We start from the raw sequence: 21,718 nt of genomic DNA, 5'->3' as shown, positions 1-21,718 counted from the left end.
GGCTCTGGGTTAAGCAGCAATGCCAGGCAGCCAGGAGGAGGGGGGCAGTTGCAAAGACTTAGAGGGGAGGGAGGACGTTGATTGTACTTTGCTTAGGGCTGCAGGACATGAACTGATGAGGCAACACCTCAAAGGGCTGAGAGGGGACTTGAAGGCCACTTTGAAAGGACTAAAATGTCCTATTTGGCCTGAACTGTTGAAGATAGCCAACAAGAATAAACTTCCCTCCATAGGGTGGAACTCTCTAGACATTAAATCACTGAAAGGGAAAAAGGGCAGGCTTTGCTTTGAAATCTTCTCAAGATTTATTTAACACTGTAATTAATGTCTCATTAGTCAAAGGTATTAAAATAGAACCTTAAAAGTCGTAATGCATTTCCTTCACTCTCATAAACCCAGGATTATTTACTTATTTCACTCTCCCTCCTTAGATAAAAGAGGAAAGGGAGGTTAAAAAGGATGAGAGGGAACAATTTTGAAAGCCTGTGAGATTAGTCCTGACTCCGAAATTTAAGTCACATAATTCTACCACTTAGGCTTAGGAGGAACCCTTCTTGCATCTGTGCTTTTCCATGATATTCTCATACAGAAAGACAATTGATTCTGTCTACACTGACAAGGGGAGTCACGACTTTTGGTAAAACAATTGACAAAACATTTTTTTTTTTTTGGATATGTACAGTAGGTTCTTAGAAATGAACAAAACTCAAAGCTGAAATACTTTCCAGGGTTGGTTCACATAATTCACCACTTTCCCTTTTATTGAGAAGTATAAACTTTAAAGCAGAAAGTGATTTGACATTATCTGGTTCATCAAGCATCAACCTAAATAAAAAGTATGGACTATGAGAATGTTGCATTAACTAATTCCCACCTTAAAAATACATGTGGCTAAATATAAGGAATATTCAAAAGGGCTTAGCTTCAAAGTAAGACAAATTCCGTAGCTCTCTATTTCCCATTCTGACATGTCTAACTACCATTTTACCTCTGCTCTTTCAATAGTTTAGGAAATGTACTGTTAATTCATCATCAAGCATTTCAATGGAAATAAACTGATTGCCTCTTGGAAAAAATGTTGAATGTGTTTAGAGAACCCTACACCAAGGTTTAGCTGGTTGCATTCCAGGTCTCATATCAGGTTGCAAACAGGCTGCTTTTAGATCAGCTCAGTTTTCGTGTACTTTTTTTTTTTTTAAGGTCGTGGAAGCTGAAGGTCAGAAAAGCAAACAAGAAAAAAATTCTTCAGCTTAGAGATAAGCAGGCAACCCAAAGAACATGTTCTTAAGTATAAGACAGTAATTATATTGAATAGAAATTCAACCAAATGGAGCTGACAGAAGCCCAGGCAGGCAACCAGGAGATTCTTGTGGTGAGTTCTTGTGCTGACTCTCTCTCTATCTCAATCTCTCTCTACCTCCTTTCCCCCATCTGTTCACTGGGGATATGAGCAATGATGTATATATCACTATGAAAATATGATCTCATGTGTGTGTATTTTTAAAATGTTTATAGGTGCTTAGATCATTTCTGAAAGAAGCACCCTCTCATGAGAAAGAATTAACCCAGAATCCCATATTTTAAATAAATACAGAATCCCATATTTTACACATAGTTGAAAAATGTTATGCATTCATCATAACCACCTCTAAATTAATTCCAAGTTTATGACACCTGTTATCTATACTCCTACATTTAACCCTATGTACCTGACCTTACTTGTCTTCAGACAATCCTGATTCTACCTCTGGCCTTCCATGAAATTGAGAGAAAGTTACAGATCTTCTCTGGGCATTGCTTCCTTTGCTGTCAAATGGAGGGGGGACGTGGGTGATCTCTGGGGCCTCCAGCTGTAACCTTCTCTGGTCAAGATGAGTCAGCTGGAGTGCCCTAGCCGCTGTTCCACTCCTCTCATGTAAGAGTTTCTATTCTGCCAGAAGTAAGAATGCACAGCAATTTTCCACAGAGTTCGAGAAAGGAAAGCTTGTGAATGAGAGAGAGAGAGAAAGAGAGAGAGAGAGAGAAAGAGAGAGAGAGAGAGAGTGTGTGTGTGTGTGTGTGTGTGTGTATGAGAGAGAGTGAGAGAGAGAGGGAGCAAAAGAGGGCTGGGAGTGAAGATGGGAGTTTGGGAGCTATGTTGAATATTGAAGTCTTTGTTTTGAAAAAGCCCAGATAGACAAAAAAGTTTTTTCACATTCTAGCCACAGACCCCTGCTCTGATCTGTGGAGGTATCTGATGCACACAGATTATGATAAGGTCCCTTCTTAGATGAAAATGCGAGGCCCAGTAAGTCCATGGGCTCTGGTTATACATCCATCTTAGTGACCCTGAGCTGTAAGCGCCATCAGTAGACTTTCAACACACAAAAAAAAACCCCAATAAGTATAAGACGATTCTAAGAATGAGTGACTGGATTAAAAATAGCTTAGATAAATGTTAAATAATCCAAAGAAGGTACGAAACAGTGTATAATCTCATTTCTAAATACTAGTTTTTTAAAAATATGTTTCCAAATGAACAGATCATTTTTGATGTTACCTAAGACTGTAGGAACCGATGGGGATAGAAAAGGTGAAGAAGGAAATAGACTTGCTATTATTTTTTTTAATTTAAAAAAAAATGCCACATATCAGTTTAACTTTTATAATGAAAATATTAATTAATTCTGATCATACAGGTTGGATATGATATGAATTGTGTGATGTAAGTGGTTTATGAACCACTTCCCAACCAGTAAGTCATGGGGATATACTGGGTTGCCTCTAAACCAAACTTTCCCCATGGGAGAAAAAAAAAGCAAGTGTCCTTGATGGAAAGGTATTGGGCTTGGCAATGGGACAGGCATGAATTTGGAACCTGGCTCTAACACCTAATATGCAACTGTGCAGCACTCAGGATGTTAACCTCTGAGCCTGTTTTCTCAACAAAACATGGAAATAATGCCCAATTTCTAGTTAGTTTTTTGGATGGAATCAGATATGAAAGCAGCTCTTTTTACTATTTTTAAATAGTAGGTGCTGGCATTATAGATAATTTGTATTTATCTGATAGAGTTTGGATATTTGACCCCATCTCCTGTTGAATGGTGGGGCCTGGTGGGAGGCATTTGGGTCATGGCTTGGTGCTGTCTTTGTGATAATGAGTTCCTGGCTAGATCTGGTCATTTGAAAGTGTGTGGAACCTCCTCTCTCTCTCTCTCCCCTCCCTCTTCTCTCCCCTCCACCCCACCTCTCCCCCATCCTGCTTTCTCTGTGTGATATGCCTGCCCTGCTTCACCTTCTGCCAAGAGTAAAAGCTTCCTGAGGCCTCCTGAAGCCAAGCAGATGCTGGCACTGTTTCCTGTACAGCCTGCAGAACTGTGGTAAGCCCATTAAAGCTCTCTTATAAATTCCCATCTCGGGTATTTCTTTATAGCAGTGCAAGAACGGCCTAATTCATTACCTATGGTCTCATTCTGCATCTGCCCCAACATAGCAACTAATATTAATTGATTTCACAAACACTTGTGAACTCCAAATATCTGAGACAGGCCTCAGTCAATTTAGAAAGTTTATTTTGCCAAAGTTAAGGACGCATACCCATGACACTGCCTCGGGAAGTCCTGGCTACATGTGCCCAAGGCGGTCGGGGCACATCTGGGTTTTATACATTTTAGGGAGACATGAGACATCAGTCAATATATGTAACATGTAAGTTGGTTCTGTCTGGAAAAGCGGGACAACTCCAAGCGAGGAGAGCAATTCCAGGTCACAGGTAGGTAAGAGACAAATGGTTGCAATCTTTTGCATTTCTGAGTAGCCTTTCCAAAGGAAACAATCAGATATGCATTTTCCTCTGTGAGCAGAGGGATGGCTTTGAGTTCTGTCTGTCCTTTGTCCACAAGAAATTTCCTTGTGAGGAAGGTACCTAGGTTTTTTATCTTAGCAGCTATCTTTTTAAGGAATAGAATGGGAGGCAGGTTTGCCCTAAGCAGTTTCCAGCTTGGCTTTTCCTTTTGGCTTATTAGTTTGGGGGTCCCAAAGCACTTGCTTCTAAATTCTACGTAAATAGAAACTCATTTAATTTTAGAAGACTCCTAGGAGGAAAGGGTACTGTGATTATCATCCAACCCTGACAATTTTTTTTTTTTTTTTGAGACAGAGTTTCGCTCTTGTTACCGAGGCTGGAGTGCAATGGCATGATCTCGGCTCACCGCAACCTCCATCTCCTGGGTTCAAGCAATTCTCCCGCCTCAGCCTTCTGGGTAGCTGGGATTACAGGCACGCGCCACCATGCCCAGCTAACTTTTGTATTTTTAGTAGAGACGGAGTTTCATCATATTGACCAGGATGGTCTCGATCTCTTGACCTCGTAATCCACCTGCCTCGGCCTCCCACAGTGCCGGGATTATAGGCGTGAGCCACCACGCCCGGCCCATCCCCCCCGCCAAATTTTACAGATGAGAAAACTTAGGTACAGAGAGGTCAAACAATTTGCCCAGAATCACAAAGCGAGCAAGTGGTGAAGTGAAGATTCCAGTCCGTGCATTGAACACAGTGCTTGCTCTTAGTCTCTATGTGTGCCTGGCTCTATGCAAAACTGGAAATACAGCCCAGTGTCTGTAAAGCTGTAAACCAAAAATAAAACTCAACACCTCCCCCACTCCCCAGGGCCCTCTAAAGTTTAACCTGGAAGACTGGTTCAGGCCATGTTGTACAGTGGGGGCCGCAAGTGCCGCATTATACCCCTCCAGCATCAATAACAACATAAGCCTGAAGTCTGACAAGAAACTTTTATAGTCTATGCTCTCTAAAGCCTGCTATTTGAAGGCTTCAGCTGCATGATAAAACCTTGGTCTCCACAACTCTTTATCATAATCCAGACATTCCTTTCTACAATAATAATACTGATAATAACTCTTTCAACTAATTACCAATCAGAATATGCTCAAATCTACCTATGACCTGGAAGCCACCCTCTCCCTTTTTGTTGTCTTGCCCTCCAGACCAAACCAGCGTAAATCTTACATGTATTGAGTGATGTCTACTGTCTCCCCTAAAATGTATAAAAGCAAGCTATACCCCAACCACCTTAGGCACATGTTGTCAGGACCTCCTGGGCCGTGTCACGGGGTGTCCTTAATCTTGGTAAAATAAACTTTCTAAATTGATTGAGACTTGTCTCAGATACCCTTTGGTTTACAAAACAAATGGCTGTCTCTGGGGGAATGCGCTGGATATCCAAGTCAGAGATGCTGCCCTGTGCCCCTTTCTCTTCTCCATAGGTCTGGGAGTTCAGTAGGACTAGTTAATTTCCTTTCTTCTAGATAGATGCAGTGAAGAAAAGTTCTGCCCGCTTCAGCTTCAGCCACTGCAGAAAATGCTACACGTGAGTGCACAAGTTCAGGCTCTGGGTCACCACATTTGCATCTCTGCCACCTCAAGGAAAATAGGAAATATTAGATTATGCTTGTGTTTACTGTATTTAATAAACATTTGTTGAGTCTCACTATGTGCTTGGGCCTCTTAGAGTACATGAGATGACAGTGTAAATGACCAGTGGCTGCCCTCCAGTATTGTGGCTGGAGATCATTAGGACATAACCAGAAAAATATAAGCAACAATAGGATAATAGACGCTGTTAAGTGAGTTGAAGGATGTGGTTCATCTGCGGAGCAGACCAGTTCAAAGTTGAGTCTGACCACAGGAATGAATAAGAGAAAACTTCCTGGAAGGCTTGACCTTATTTGCATAATAAAACCTTCAGATAGTTACATTCAATCCTGAAGTTTAGTCCCTGGAGGCATTAGAATACTAGGAAGTTTTCTTTCTGAGGATTAAATTGGCCATTGTCATTTTGTGAGTGATGGAGATCATTTTTTTCCAAAAATGCTTCCAGAGCTCCTGGACCCTGGGGTAGCCCCTTTTCTGTTTTCCCACATTACCCTTTGTCTGGGCACATGTCTACCTTTGCTTCTTGCACATATGTTGTAAGGATCTGCTTAAGGGTCTTTCCCTGATCTTGAGTTTGGAAGGGACAGAGTTAAACCAGATTAAACAGGTTTCTGCTGAAATACTTCCCTGAGCTCGTAGCTATTGTGAATACGTAGGTTTTCCAAAACTTATTTGACCACAGATTCTCATCTCAAAAATGCCTTTTTAAATAACTCATAATGTGACTGGTGGAAGGTATTTCAGTTACCTCGGCAAATCCATATGGGTCTACAGCAACCTCAATTCTTGCCTCTTCAGAAGAAAGAATTCAACTGAGGGGCATAAGGCAGGAAAAGAGACCAAGGCAAGTTTCAGTGCAGAAGTGGAAGTTTATTAAAAAGGCTTTATAACAGGAAAGAAAGGAAAGAACAAGTGGAAGAGATCCAGTGGGTTACTTGGAGAACAAGTGTGGTGTTCAACTTTGATCCTGGGACTTCATGGGCTGCCATCACAACCCTTTCCCTTAGGGTGATTCTTTCTTTACGGTGGGCAGCCCACATGCACAGTGCCTGCCTTTAGGGAGGTGAGCATGCGCAGTGTGTTTAGGAAGTTGTACGCATGCCCATCTGGGGCTTTCTTCCATTCTCCGGTGGCATGCCCCGGAAGGTCATGCTCAATTTTGTCTCTGAACGTACATTCCCAGGAAGTTGCTTTTCCTGGTGTCTGCATTCTGTGAACACTTTCATGTTAACAGCTGTGGATCATCAGGACCTTGTCTCTTCCTGGCTCTGGCAGCCGAATTATCATTTTTAGAGAGTCAATGTGATAATTGTCGAACCATCATCTGACATTCCTAGTGGGTGTGGGGAGAAGATCCCTTTCCTGCCCCACTCATGCCTGTTTAACTACCTGTAACAAGAGTAGTAATCCAAGAACGCAGTTTTAGAAGCATTGTGGTAGCTGCAGAGGAGAGCGAAATCATGAGATAAGACCCCTGTCCTTGAAAAACTCAGAATTTAGAGGGGAAGATAAAAGCCTAAACAAGGAATTAGAATTTAGCCACTAGTGCCGGAAAACAGGTTTATACAATGGATATAAGAGAAGAAGAGCAGAGAGGGAAAAAAAAGGTCAGAGAAGGCCTCAAAGAGAAGATAACGCAGGGACTGGGGGTTGAATGACTTAATCCACCAGAATAAAGGGAGGCGGCATTCCAGGTAGTGGGCACACATGTGCAAGGGTGTGGAATTGTGTAACAGCATGGTCAGTTACAGAGACAGACACTATTTGTATCTAAGGTATGAAGTACTACTAGGAAAATGTCTGTAAATAAGCCTACATAGAGAAGAAGGAGCGTGTGCCAAGAATTGTGTCTAGATTTTATCTGGTAGGAGACCATGAGAAGTCATTGAACTGTGGAATAACATCATCAGCTTCCTACTTTAAAGAAAACTGTAGAATCGCATTGGAGGATTGACTGGGAGTTTGTGAAACTGGATACAAGTGACTGGTTGGTAAACAACTGGAATATCCAGATGAAAAATGATGAAGAGTAGCCAAGAAACTGGCAATGGAGAAGGAAAAGTGTGAACAAATTGACAGATGATTAAGAGGCAGATTGACTCACACACGGAGAAAGGTGGATGAGGCAAGGATGATGCGGTGGTTTCTAGCTTGGATGGACACTGGTGTTATTATCCAGCACGGAGAACAAAGGGGACAGAACAGAGCCAGTTTGGAGATAAGAGAAGAGCTTCAGTTGGGGGTATACTGATTTTTAGATTCTTATTTAATTTATAGGTAGACTTACGGGTTTGGAGTTTAACTAGAGATACATATTTGGGAGTTGTCATCCTAAAAACAGTATCTCAAGCCAAGGGAGTGGATGAGATCACCCAGCAAAGTGAAAAAGGAAATGCAAAGATGTGGGCCAAGTGCAGAACCGTGGAGAACAAATGTCAAGTGAGCCTGGAGGAAGGAGCCAGGAGGTCCCAGTGGAAGGATCTGGCAAGGCCTGGTGGAAATGTGGTCTGGAAATCAGTACATATGTATTGTTTCTGACCCTATAAGGAGTACACGAACCCAGGTAAGAGCTATGCCATGGTGGGAACTAAGGGTCCAGGAGAAAAATCCCAAACTGACAGCCGACCTGCCTGCACCTGGCATTTCTTTCTCTTCCCATCTTTGTCAGTCCTTCCAGTTTGTGTCTTGGCTAACTGTCCCTTGTTGTAGTCAGCTCAGGCTGCTATAACCAAACACATAGACTAGGTGGCTTAAGCCACAGACATTTTATTTCTCACAGTTCTTGAGGCTGGGAAGGCCAAAATTAAGGTGTCAGCAGATAAGGTGTCTAGAGAAGGTCTGCTTTCTGGTTCATAGACAGGAGTTTTCTCACTGTGTCCTCATGTGGCAGAAAGAGGAAGCAAGCTCTTTCAGGGCTCTCTTTAAGGACACTAATCCCATGCACACCAAAGGCTCCATCTTGTGACCTCATCTGATCCTAACTACCTCCCAAGGATCCCACTTCTTACCACCATTACATAAGAAGACAGGGTTTCAACACATGAATTTTGAGCAGGACACAAGCATTCAGTCCCAACACCCCTCTAAGGTCAGTGTTAACCCTGTGTGTCCTGTTCTACTTTTGTCTTTGTGTAGTTAACTAGACTAATGTTTCCTTCCAGTATCAACCCAGAGCTGCTGGCCACTTTGTTAAAAGGTGGACTGGCATTCAGCCTCCTCCCCCAGTTCCAGAGAATCAGGCCCAAAATGACCAGGAAAGACATCAAGGCTTGAGTCATCATCCTAGAAGCCATAGCTGAGACCATGGCTGATTTTCTAGCATTTTCCTAGTAGTACTTCATACCTAGGTACAAATAGTGTCGGTCTTCATAACTGACCATACTGTTTCACAATTCCATGCTGTAGCACATGGATGAGTAGAACATGAAAAAGAAGAGGGGAGGTACAAAGAGATATGTGAGCAATAATCTGCTTTTAGGGGACTAAGAAAGGAAAAGGAGCCAGGAGGGGAGGCTGAAAGTAACATTCAGCAAAGAAGTCTGAGGAACACAGACTTCAAGAGAACACTTCAAGAGAACACAGTGATATGAGAGACAAGCATGGCAACTGTTCAGTGAATGAGGGGAACTAGTGGTGCTGAATGCTACAGAGATTGTGAAAGGTGACTTGAGAATAGGCCTGTAGATTTGGCAATGCAGAAGTTACAGACAACTTGCTAAAGAGACATTTCAGTCCCATGATGCCAGCAGAACCCAAATAGTTAAATCTAAAGGAAGTAAAGACAAAAGGGAAGCTGTGGTAATGAAAAGAGTAAACCTTGTAAAGCATTTGAAGAGATTTATTCTGAGCCAAATATGAGTGACCAATGGCCCATGATACAGTCCTCAGAAGATCCTGAAAATATGTGTCCAAGGTGCCTGGGTACAGCTTGGTTTTATACATTTTAGGGAAACATGAAACATCAGTCAAATACATGTAAAATGTACATTGGTTCAGTCTGGAAAGGTGGGACAACTGGAAGCAGGGGGCTTCCAGGTCATAGGTAGATTCAAAGAATCTGATCGGCAGTTGGTTGAAAGAGTTAAGTTATTGTCTAAAGACTTAGGAATGTTTGAGTTAAGTTAAGGGATTGTGGAGAGCAAGGTTTTATCATGCAGATGAAGCCTCCAGATAGCAAGCTTCAGAGAGAATAGATTGTAAAAATGTTTCTTATCAGACTTAAAGAGTCTGTTCCATCAGTATTTCTAAAAGGGAGGAGGGTATGATGAGGTGTATCTGATGGTCCCTTCCCATCATGGCCTGAACTAGTTTTTCAGGTTAACTTTGGAATGCCCTTGTTGAGAAGATGGGTTCATTCAGATGGTTGGAAGGCTTAGAATTTTACTTTTGGTTTACAGCTATATCCAGAAGTTTAATGATGGAGGGAAAAGGTTTAATTAATTTGTTAATTAAATTCGTAAACACCTTTAAAAATTTTTTGAAAGGTATCTAAAGCTGTTCCTAACACCAAGGAATCTGCAAACTAATTGAGAAGATAAGCTATAGATTAAAAATTAACTGAAAATGCAACACATTGAGAGATTGTTTGGCACTTTCCATACTCAGCCTGCTTTCACTCTACACTTTTATCTCTCTCTAATTTCATTCACTTTCACAGCTTCAAAGGTCACTTCTAACACAGGCCCTATGTACTAATGATGACTCGCAAACTGTGCCTTGGGTCCTGAGTTTTGTGCTGATCTCCAGGATCTTAAGGTCTGTGCTTCAAACTGCTTACTGAGGACTTCCATCTCAACTATTGTCATACTCTATGGATTTTGTAACTGAGGCAGTGACCCTTCCAGTAACGGTGCCAGAAAGTCCAGTTTGGGGTCACTCTATCAAAAATGCTTATCTTAGCTCTAGGACTTTAAGGCAATGCGCTTCAAACTGTTTCCTGGAGAAGCAGGTGCTGCCTTTGGTTTATCCTATAGATGTTAGAATGCAAAACCCTTGTGTTTATAAAACCCTTATCCCTGACTCACTTTCTGGCCTTACTCTTTGTTTTTTCTGTGACTCATCTCTAAGTTATGCTCTTTCTACTGGTAACATAGCTCCTGGGGAAAACCTGCTCATTCTCTTTTCAGGCCATAGGTCAAGATAAGGTTTAGGACCCAGAAGGGGACATGGAAGAAGGTTACACCCATTCCTCATCTGAGAAATCCATGCACTTTTCTACAAGATGAGGATAATCATAACTATCTCAAAGGAGGTTAAGTGGATGAAGAGAGATAATGAGTGCAAATTATCTTATGGTTGTAATCAGTATTTATTGAGGGTTCAGTATGCACCAGGCATTGTGCTAGGCATAGACACCTGCCTAAGAGTTCCTTATGGACAGGAAGTAAATTATTATAGCAAAGTAGGAACAATGCTATAATAGGAGTAAGATATATCTTGTGCTAGGGAAGTACATGAAAGGGCAAGTAGCTCAGTGTTGAGGAAGTTAGGGCACATCTCATGGAGAAGCTGAGAAAAAGGAGTAGCAGTTAGCCACATGAGGGCTATCAGGGGAAGGGGCAGGAGAGGGTAGTGCAGGCCTGCAGAGAAGCAGCTCAGTGGGTTTGGGAACAGCAATCAATGATTCACTATGGCTGACCCTAGGGATGTTAGGTAGAATGTGGCAGGAGCCAGATTGAAAGAATGCCTTTTGGAAGGCCGAGGCAGGTAGATCACCTGAGGTCAGGAGTTCAAGACCAGTCTGGCCAACATGGTGAAATCCCATCTTTACAAAAATACAAAAATTAGCCAGGCATGGTGGCACATGCCTATAATGCCAGCTACTCACGAGGCTGAGGTGGGAGAATTGCTTGAACCCGGAAAGAGGAGGTTGCAGTGTGCAGAGATTGCACCATTGTACTCCAGCCTGGGCAACAGAGTAAGATTCCATCTCAAAACAAAACAAAACAAAACAGTGTGCCTTAAAATACAAGGATATTATTTCTATTTTATCCTGAAGCAGTAAGAAACCAGTCTTAGCCATGGAGTCACTGCCATAGATTTGTTTCTTAGAAAGATCCCACTATGTGAATCCTGCATGCAGCTGGGGAAAGTGGGTGAATTTCTAGAGTCTAATCAGTGTTTCTCACCTTGTTTTTTTTTTCAATATCACCTCATAAGGAGACTTTTTAGATATTATTTCCCCAAGCACCCCACCAATCCCCATGGAACTTTAATACCCCATGCTGTCTGTCTCTTTATGCATTGTATGTGCTTTATACATAAAATAAATAACATTGTTTGCTTCATCCACCCCCATTCAAGAACCAACTTTCACCTTCTGAGGACTGCTAAAGTAACATTCCTCTAGACCAAGCCCATGAACTACTTGCCTGTTCCCTCCACACCACTGCCACGCTCTGTCTCCAACTGGTCATCTACGAGCATCCTAGCTGGATTCCCTCTCTGTCACTCCAGCACAGGGGTTCTCAACCCCTGCACTTGGGGCTGGATATTTCTGAGTTGTGCAAGGCTGTTCTGTGCATTGTAGGATACAGAGCAGCATCCCTGGCCTATGCCTTTGGATGCTAGTAGCACTCCCTCCCCAGTTGTGACAACCAGAAATGACTTCAGACATTGCCAACATCCCTAAAAATAATCGAGGCCCACTATTCTGGTGCTTTAGTCCCTAGTTCTGCTACTCCTACAAGAAATATGTGCAATTACAGTGACGAATTTTTCCTCCCAGGAGAGATGGCACCCCTGGGCTAGAGGGATGCTAGGAAGGAAAAGTCCTTGTCCTTTTGGCATCCTCTCATCCTACGAACCGCTTCTGTGTCTTTTCTTTAGGCAACGCTGAACTCTCCAGCTCAGGCCTCCGGGTCCCGAGTTCATAATCTCATTACAACTAATCCTGTTTACAGCCATTCTCTTGGCAGAACAATCTTGTCTGGACCAAGGCTCTTTCCTCGCCACCCAATGTTCTTGTTGCTCCATTGTTCCTGGGGACTGTGGCCTGGCTGCATCTAAGCTTTCATTGATAGGGTTTATCCTGTTTACAGGGAGTCTGCAGAAGGGCCTCATCAAATACTTCCATCCCTTCCTTCAATAAATGACTCCCTTTGATCTGTGCAAGGCAAAATTGTGTTTATCAGAAGCTGGGCTTCCTCTAGCTGATGATGGGGACATCCTGTCCCAGACAACCTCCCCAAAATAACACCTTCGAATTTCAGAATATTTTCAGGTTTCTCTACTTTGGAAGCCTTTTTTTTTTTAATGACATCTCTTATGGCAAGCAAAGAAAGGAGCTGATTTTGCATTTTGAAGCCCAAGGTAACACAAAGTTGAACAGGTCACCGCCAAACACGAGGAAAGGACAGTGTTGATAATAATGTAAACATGTGGAACCAGAACAATATACAAGATTAGGGCTGGCCAGGTGAGATCCTTTTTCATACTGTCAATTTACAACTAGAAGTTATCTAACAAGGTGAAAAAGAGGTCATGGGTGTTAGTCATCTATATAACAGGATGGTAGAAGCTAGCTGAATTATGTGGATGAATGGTAACTGCAATTTTACACTCTCTGAGGCAGGCTAAGAGCTCTATTTTTTTTTTTTTGAGACAGTCTTGCTCTGTCACCAGGCTGGACTGCAGTGGTGCAATGTCAGCTCACTGCAGCCTCCAACTCCCTGATTCAAGCGATTCTCCTGCTTCAGCCTCCCTAGTAGCTGGGATTACAGGCACGCACCACCACGTCTGGCTAATTTTTGTATTTTTAGTAGAGACGGGGTTTTACCATGTTGGCCAGGATGGTCTTGATCTCCTGACCTCATGAATCTCCCGCCGCCCCAACCCCTGCCTCAGCCTCTAAAAGTGCTGGGATTACAGGCATGAGCCACCGTGCCTGGCAAGAGCTCTATTTACAGCAGTGGTTCTCAAAGCATGGTCTCCAGTCCAGCAGCATGACCTGGAAACTTCTTAGAAATGCAGATTCTCAAGCCCCACCCCAGATACTGAATTGGAAACTGAGGAAGTAGGGCCCAGGCACCTATAAGCTAACAAGCCCTTTCAGTGATGTGATTCTCATGCACGCTAAGGTTTGAGAACCCCTGATCTGCCTCAATAATCCTCAAACTTCAGTGTACACAAGGATCACTTAAGAAGCTAGATTCACAGACCCCCCTCCCTAAAGATGCAGATTCACTTGGTCTAGAGTGGACCCAGGAAAGCTTGCATTGCTAATAAGCATCCCAGGGTGATTTGGGTGCAACTGGTCCATGGACCAAGCTTCAAGGAGCATTGGCCTATATATAAAAAGGTGGTAGAAATTGTCCACATTGCTCCAGTCTTATTCTAAAGAGGATCCCTTCATGGCTAAGAATGAACCAGTATCACAATTCATCTTCCCTTCCTAGTCATGTCGTGAAGCAGGCTGCTAAGATTACCTATTATGGCAGGTGGTTCTTTTCCAGATTACTCTACTACTGGAAGGTTAGACTAGCCCCATGGGGTCCTTTCATACTGACATCTGAAGCACGTTGCTAACTGCTAACCTGGGTTGGACTCACACTGCTGGCCTGGAGGCAAAAGCTTTTTATCCCATTACTAGTTCCTTGAACCACAGTCCAAGACACAATTTGGTTTTCCCAAGAGTTTTGTTTTGCACTGCTGATGCATTCCAGTCATTGTTAGGATGCATTTTCCTTCTCCTCTTTCTTTCCAGCCCCTAGGCAATGCCACGCATGTATGTATAGCCTCCTAGCATGAACTTACTCAAATCCTAACCCTCTCTCCCAGAACCTGTCTCTGCTGCAAGGCACCGGGCCCTTTGCTCTGCAGAACTGCACTTGCAAGACCACTATCAACAACTAATCCCAGCTCATAAAGGGAGCCTCTGGGACTCATGCATCGCCTTCCAGGTACGGCATTGCTGGCGTTTGTTCCTTCCTTCCTGGTTTTGTGGCCCATGTCCCTTTAGACCTGTCCCTTTAGATTTCTTTCCACTATGCTTTAATACCAGTTGTGAGGGTCTCTCGGGGCTCTGACTTTGCTTCTTTGTCTTACAAAACAGTATTTCTTGTGTGGTTTCCTGTGACCTGTACTCACCCAGACTTTCTCCAGTCAGTCCTTGGCATCCTACAGAGGTGATCCCCCTCAGTCTTCAGTCACTGTAATGATCCTAGCCCTTGTTTACAACCCCAGAGTGGAAATGGTCATATACAGTTTGTGCACTGCACAGACACCTGAGGAAGAAAGCAAGTGGGTAGGAAAATCCAGCTTGCACTCTGCTCACCAAGATGAGTGCCTGAAGCTGCTCTGTGGAAACCTGGAGGAAGGTACATTGCTTTGGTTTCTTTTTTTTTTTTTTTTTTGAGACAGAGTCTTGCTCTGTCCTCTAGGCTGGAGTGTAGTGGCGTGATCTTGGCTCACTGCAACCACTGCCTCCCAGATATAAGTGATTCTCCTGCCTCAGCCTCCCGAGTAGCTGGGATTATATGCATGTACCACTATGCCTAGCTAATTTTTGTATTTTTAGTAGAGATGGGGTTTCACCATGTTGGCCAGGATGGTCTTGATCTCTTGACCTTGTGATCCACCCACCTCGGCCTCTGAAAGTGCTGGGACTATAAGTGTGAGCCACCACACCCAGCTGTTTTGCTTTATTTTACATGTTGGATATTGATAGAATCACATATAACTACATTAGATGATCAGCTAAAACCAGATTAGTGTGTTTTATTGTCATGTCATTGTGTATGTGAACATGAAGACTTTTAGAGTGCCTGAAAATATTTTATGAGAAATAGTTAAGTAAGTTCCCTTTTTATTTTTCATTGCTAGACTTTATTTCTTAGAGCGGTTTTAGGTTTACAAAAAAACTGAGCAGAAAGTACAGAGAGCTTCCTATACCCCTGTCCACCCCATCCACCCCACTCCCAGTCTCCCCTATTATTAACAGCTTATGTTAGTGTGGCACATTTGTTGCAACTGATGAATCTATATTAATAGATTGTTATGAACTAAAGTTCATAGTATGCATTAGGGTTTGCTCTTTGTGTTGTGCATGCTATGGGTTTTGACAAACGTGTGATGACATATATGCACCATCATAGTATCCTACACGATAGCTTCATTGCTATTACTAAAACTCCCCTGCGCGCCACCTATTCCTCCTTCTTTTCTTCCCTTCCTTCTCCAGGCCCTGACAGCCACTGATCTTTTAACCATCTCCATTGTTTTGAGGAAAGTACACTTCTTTTCTTTGCACAAAGAACTATCTACCAGCCAAAACCACAGGATGCTTCTGCCCAGAGGGACACCATTTTTAAAAAATATGCACAAAGGTTTTATCCTAGCCAGCCAATGCCTTGAATCCAAGCTCTCATGTAATTCAAGACCTTGCCCTGGATTGCATCTCTGTGTCCTGTCTCTCTCGTTTCCCCTTATCCATCCAGCATATCCTTTTCCTGGTAAACGTTTCGATCTTTGTCTGTTTAGGCTGCTATAACAAAAAAGCCATAGACTGGGTAGCTTCAACAAACATCATTTATTTCTCACAGATCTCTCCAGAGGCTGAGAATTCCAAGATCAAGGCACCAGGCAGAATCAGGGCCTGGTGAGCACCCACTTCTTGGTCCTTAGAGGACTGTTTTTTTTAATCACATCTTCACATGGCAAAAGGGGCAAGGGAGCTGTCTGGGTTCTCTTTTATGAGGGCACTTATCTCACTCATGAGGCCTTCACCCTCACAACCTAACAACCTCCCCAAGACCCCACCTGCTAATACCATCACATCAAGGGTTAGGATTTTAACATATGAATTTGAGGAAGACATAAACATTCCTTCTGTAGCAATTACCTTGTGCTCCCCTCCCATCTACCCCCCTCCATCCCCCTCCTCTTCTCTGATGAGTCTTCTATGTCAGCCCCTTCTGAAAGCATTTTCTGCATTGATGAGAATGTTCTACACCTGTGCGGTCCAATAATAGCCACTAGCTGCACGTGGCTACTGAGCACTTGAAATGGGTCTCATATGACAGAACTGAATTTTTAAGTTACGTTTCATTTGAATAATTTAAACTCAACTCCATGTGGCAAGCAGCAATTGTATTAGACCGCATAGATTTAAGTTTTTACCTATGCCAGATTTCCCATTCTAATAGAATTCATAAACATCCCTCCAGTTTCATACTGAACATCCTCCCCTTCCCCTTGATTCTTTCCTGACTAATTAGAAAAGATACAATTCTATTTAATTTAATTAAACTAATTAAACTATTAGTTTTTTTCTAAAAAATAGAAAACATACACACATATGCTGCTGTCTCACATAACAGATCTTTTTTTTTTCTTTTGAGACGGAGTCTTGCTCTGTCTCCCAAACTGAAGTACAGTGGCACAATCTCGGCTCACTGCAATCTCTACCTCCCAGGTTCGAGCAATTCTTGTACCTCAGCCTCCCAAGTAGCTGGGATTACAGGTATGACCACCACACCCAGCCAATTTTTTTGTTTTTAGTAGAGACAGGGTTTTACCATGTTGGCCAGGCTAGTCTCAAACTCCTGGTCTCAACTGATCTGCCTGCCTCAGCCTCCCAATGTGCTAGGATTACAGGCGTGAGCCACCATGCCCAGCCTCACATAACATATCTTAAAATTTCTTTAATTTATGAAGCTATTTGATGTTGCTTGTCTATACTTTTTAATGCTTCCCTCTGTTGGAAGTTTTCTGTTTAAAACCCTGTATTCCTAGAAATCAGAGTAGAGTTGCATAACTAATGCTTTATTTGGCAAAAACTACAAGGCCATAGTTAGTGGGCTAATGTGTCAGTTCAGGCGACTGTGGCACCACCTTTAAGGTACGGAAAGGGGAGAAGGGAAGAAATAATAGCACCAAAAGAAATTAAGAATTTACGTTCAAGAGTCAGCATGGAGTGGAGCTAAGGAACTGCAGACTGTGGCTCTCAGGAGGCTGGAGTTAGTTCTAAGCGTGTCTGTGCCACCAGCAAGTCCATAGCACTGGTCATATCACTTAATCTCTCAAAGGCTCAGCTCTCTGCTTCACAGCATGCAGGTTTTGACTGGACACTCTAATTTAAGGTGTCTTCTAGATCAAAATGCTCTTTGGGTAAAACATAGTCTTAAGAATAACTAGGAAAGTTGAAACAAACTTTTGTGAGACAGACCATTTCACATATTTCTGTCACCCACTTTTCCCACCTAGCAATGTTTGTGATGAATACACCAATTTTCCTGAAGACAAGAACAAAACAATATTTTAAGAAACAACAAAACTCAGTTTGGAGTGAGTCACTGGGCCTGACCATGGTGGCTAAACTGACCGCAAACCTTTGTGAATAGTCTATATGGTGTCCTTCAAACATCTGCACAGACCTTTTATTTCCAGTGCTTTGAACAAAAATAAACACAGTCATTATGCCAAATTCTACATTCCACAAAACAGAGGAAAAGTTAACGCATAACATTAAGTCCACAGCATAAGAGTGGACTCCTCAGCTGAATACTTCTTGCCAGCATGCCCATATGAGCAGTCAGTTAAATGCCTGGTATCTGTTATATGAGCAGTGGGAAATCTTTGCATACAAAAAAGTATGAGCTGTACTAAAGTAAAATCACTATTCTGGATCTCTTAATGTGCACATAATTATCACTTAGGCTTCTAAGCAAAATGATTTGCTAATGGCAACTAAAATGTGACATGCCCCGGTGTGAAAAAATTGATTCATAACTTGGGAAGGTTTGACTAGATTGCCCTCAGGCAAGTGCCTAGAGAGTTTTCCTCTCTCTCCCTAAACCTTGCTTCTGCTGTCCCAATGTACAAAATAGGAATAGGGTTGTTGTGAGGATTAAATGAAACTAGGGCAGGTCTTCTGAACAGATACTGTTACAGTGCTGCAAGCCTTCCTTCGGAAACCTTGGCACCCTTACAGTTCTACATTTATTTATATCATCATTTGACTACTGTTCCTCTGCTGACTGTAAGTTCCATAAGGACAGGATTTATGTCAACTTTTTCTCAACATTGCATCACTGCTTCCTCACAGAGCCTGGCATATAAAAGGGTGTCAACAAAAATCTTTTGAAAGAAATGTGCAAGTCATTTGCCGTCACTGGTGTCAAATCCCTGGGTTTGGATCCTGTGTGCTTGGACAAGTAATGTTTCTGCCTCTGCCTTAGTTTCTGCTTTCTATAAAGGGGAGGTTATAATGGTATCTACTTGATTGAATAGTTGTACAAATTAAGTGAGATAATATGTGCAAGGAGCTTGGAACAGTATCTGGTACATAGTGAGAACTCAATACATGCTAATGAATTTTGATGACAGCAGTGGTGGCAGTGGACATGCAATAAGCTCTTCGTAAATAATAGCTCTTCTAATTATCATTCATGGTCATCATTGAAAGAGTATTTGCCTTTTGATTATCAGTCATACAGTGGTCCTCAGTTACCTATAATATCACAGGACCACTGCTTTACCTTTCTATGTTGTGCCAGGCACAGAGGACAAAGGTAGTGTCAAAGGAGATATCCAAATGATGTTTACAATGGTACATGTGTCCCTAGGGGCCAAGGAAAAGTTACCAAGTATTTTCCCACCTCTCCACTTTCATCCCCCTCTTACTTCCCAATACCTTCCCCCCATGCTTGTATGGTCTTCTGGCTATTTGACCAGTCCTCCGTGGGGATTTGCAAGTCCCCAGCTTGCAAATCAGCCTCCCCTAGAGGAGCTGTCTCTACTCATCATAGTCAAAAGATGTAATCCGTTCTCATGTAGAAATAATATATTCATAGGAGGTAAATGACCAAAGCCTGTAGTTCTGTATTCTGGAGAGGAAAAGAAAATAATCAAAAAGAATTGAGGCTAATTCTAGATCCTGCATTTACTAAGTCACCTCTGATAAATTACTTGGTGAATTGTCTTAGAAAAATTATTGGTTTGATAGGAATAATCAATATAAGATCCATGTCCCGGGTTTGTAAGAATTAAATGAGTTAACTACATAGATGGTCTAGTTCCAATTAGATAAGAGAATTTCTAAATAGTGAAAAGTAGAGATTTTGCCACACCCTACCCTCACAATTCTAGCATTTCCAGGTTTCCAAACCTGGGAAACATAGCTAAGGGCTTTTCCTTTCTCTAGGGACTCCCTTTACAAGTGGTGTAGCTACTTTCTGCCCAAGGACAAAGGAGGAGGGAGGACACAAACACACACACACACACACACACACACACACACACATACATTTTCTTCTTTGCCTTCTGACCCTTTGCTATTGAGACACTAATTTGGGAATTAAATTTCAATAATTCTAAAACCTCATTTCAGTGCTTTCCATATACTATTATTTAATGGAATAAGGTTAACAAATCTTATCCTTAACCCTTCTCTCATTTTTAAAAATTTCATGATACCAGATTTAGATTTTATAGCATTTCAAGAATCATTTGGGATTAATTTGGGATTCAGTTTTACTTGAGAACTAGCTGTTGTAAAGTTGAATTATTTTAAAAAGCAAAATTACTTTCATCCATTTTATTCTTTTTTTTTTAACAGTTAAGGAACATTCACTTTGATATTCATAGTTCTTTGAAGTATAACATAAGCATTATTATTTCTTGTTTAAACATGATCTAACAAGATCGATAGCTAACTTGTAAAAAAAAATGGGGAAATAAGTTAGCCCTACACTTAAAGGAGGCAGTATCCCAAAGAATATGATTTTTAAAATGAGATCAATAACACAGAACTCTTCGATGTAAAAGTACAACAAATACTAATAAATACATGCATAATTGGACTTACTTTATTCTGATGGTTGAGATGTATAAAAGCATTGCTAACCTATAGATAGATGATTTGGGGGGAAAATGAAGAGCTCAGAGTGTTTCATAAGCTTTTTAGAGTAATTCTAGTTCTAAAGAAAAATTTCCAGGCAAATTCTCAAGTTCAGATCTTAATGTTCCTTTTATCCCATTAGGAGCTGTTTCTATCCTGAGCACTGAAGGGACAATATCTGAGATATGCTTGATTAATCCATAGGGATGTGAGACCTTTTTAAAAACACTCGAAGACCTACGTAAACATATCTTCTGAATTTTATAAATACTTTATTGTTTACTTATTTGAGCAAAATTGCATATCTTACTAATAAGTCTAACTATATGTAACATTTAACTTAAAAAAACAATTAGGGAAGAAAAATGAGGTTTAGTTAAAATTGAAAAGCTGTTTGTTTTCTCTGTAATACTGACTTTTGTCAGGATTTTAAACAATGAGGTCAATAAACGTATTTAAAGCCATGGGGAATAATTGGAAGGTCTCATCATTCTGTATACAGTGCCCTTCATATTAAATTTTTCCCTCTTTTCCCTAAACTTTTCTTCTCCCCTTCCTTCCTTTTCAGAGTGAGCACCAGATCAGAGAAAATCTGCTTGGCTGTGTAGCCCTAAGAGTTTGGTTTCCCAGAGGACAGACTCTGGCTTCTCAACCTAGAACTTTCTACCTGTGTTAATCTTGGGCTAGTGGCTTAACCTTCAGAACCTCAGTCTACTCATCTGCAACTAGGCACCCATGTCACATGTTAATGTTGGCATTATATTGAATATTGGGAATTTTGCTAATGGGGGAATGGTTTCCCTCACAACCTCCAATTGCAGTTAACTTATGCTTTGATATAATGTTGCTATAGGTCAAAAATAAAATAAGCCTTGGGACATGTATGAATGGATGGCGTCAGAAATACAGATTCCAAATTCTACAGTAGCAACTGAGAAGAAACAGAAGGCAGGGTCTATCTCTAGGCCAGGGCCTTTGAATCCCTACACCTAATGTAGGCCCAGGCACGAGGTAAGCACTAGATGCATGTGCTTTTGAAGGATCTTTTGATGAATTTGTTAATGATAAGTTGCCCTGGCTAGAATGAAGCTGGTTAAACTAGAAGGTAACAGAGATTTATGGGCTAGAAGCAAAAGATGGGAATCTAGCACACTGGGTTCAAATTCCAGCTTTAAAGTGCCTTTGGACAATGTCATTTAATTTCTCTGATTCTGGGTTTAAATCTGATCATTCTTCTCCCTATTTGTCCCCCATCCAGTACATTCTTTTAAAACAGTAACAGCCACCACCACCACCACCTTTAATGGCTTTTCATTGCCTTTAGGATAAAGTTCTAAGCACAGCTCACAGCATCTGGTCCCTGCCTATCTCAACAGTCTTCTTTTACTAGTTCTCTTAGCTCCAGCAATGTGGCCTTTTTTTTTTCAGTCCTTCAGAAGTGCTACC

The 21,718-nt window shown here is 41.8% G+C and overlaps 1 long non-coding RNA gene across 2 annotated transcripts; it reads left to right on the top strand.

Moving 5' to 3' along the window:
* The first annotated feature begins 1,215 nt into the window (after nucleotides 1-1,215).
* Nucleotides 1,216-21,115, top strand: LOC105722501 (uncharacterized). 2 transcript variants are annotated; one of them, XR_001108592.2, is made up of 4 exons: nucleotides 1,216-1,372; nucleotides 3,289-3,362; nucleotides 14,212-14,333; nucleotides 20,841-21,115. It is a non-coding gene; the product is annotated as an uncharacterized LOC105722501 (long non-coding RNA). The 2 variants fall into 2 exon arrangements; XR_010342526.1 differs by lacking the exons at nucleotides 14,212-14,333; nucleotides 20,841-21,115 and adding an exon at nucleotides 4,142-5,235.
* Nucleotides 21,116-21,718: the final 603 nt, after the last annotated feature.

Source organism: Aotus nancymaae, unplaced genomic scaffold (genome assembly GCF_030222135.1).
Source record: "Aotus nancymaae isolate 86718 unplaced genomic scaffold, 86718_ANA_hifiasm-v0.15.2.pri h1tg000014l, whole genome shotgun sequence".
In the NCBI taxonomy this organism is placed as follows: Eukaryota; Metazoa; Chordata; class Mammalia; order Primates; family Aotidae; genus Aotus; species Aotus nancymaae.
This window is presented reverse-complemented; position numbering and strand designations above follow the sequence as displayed.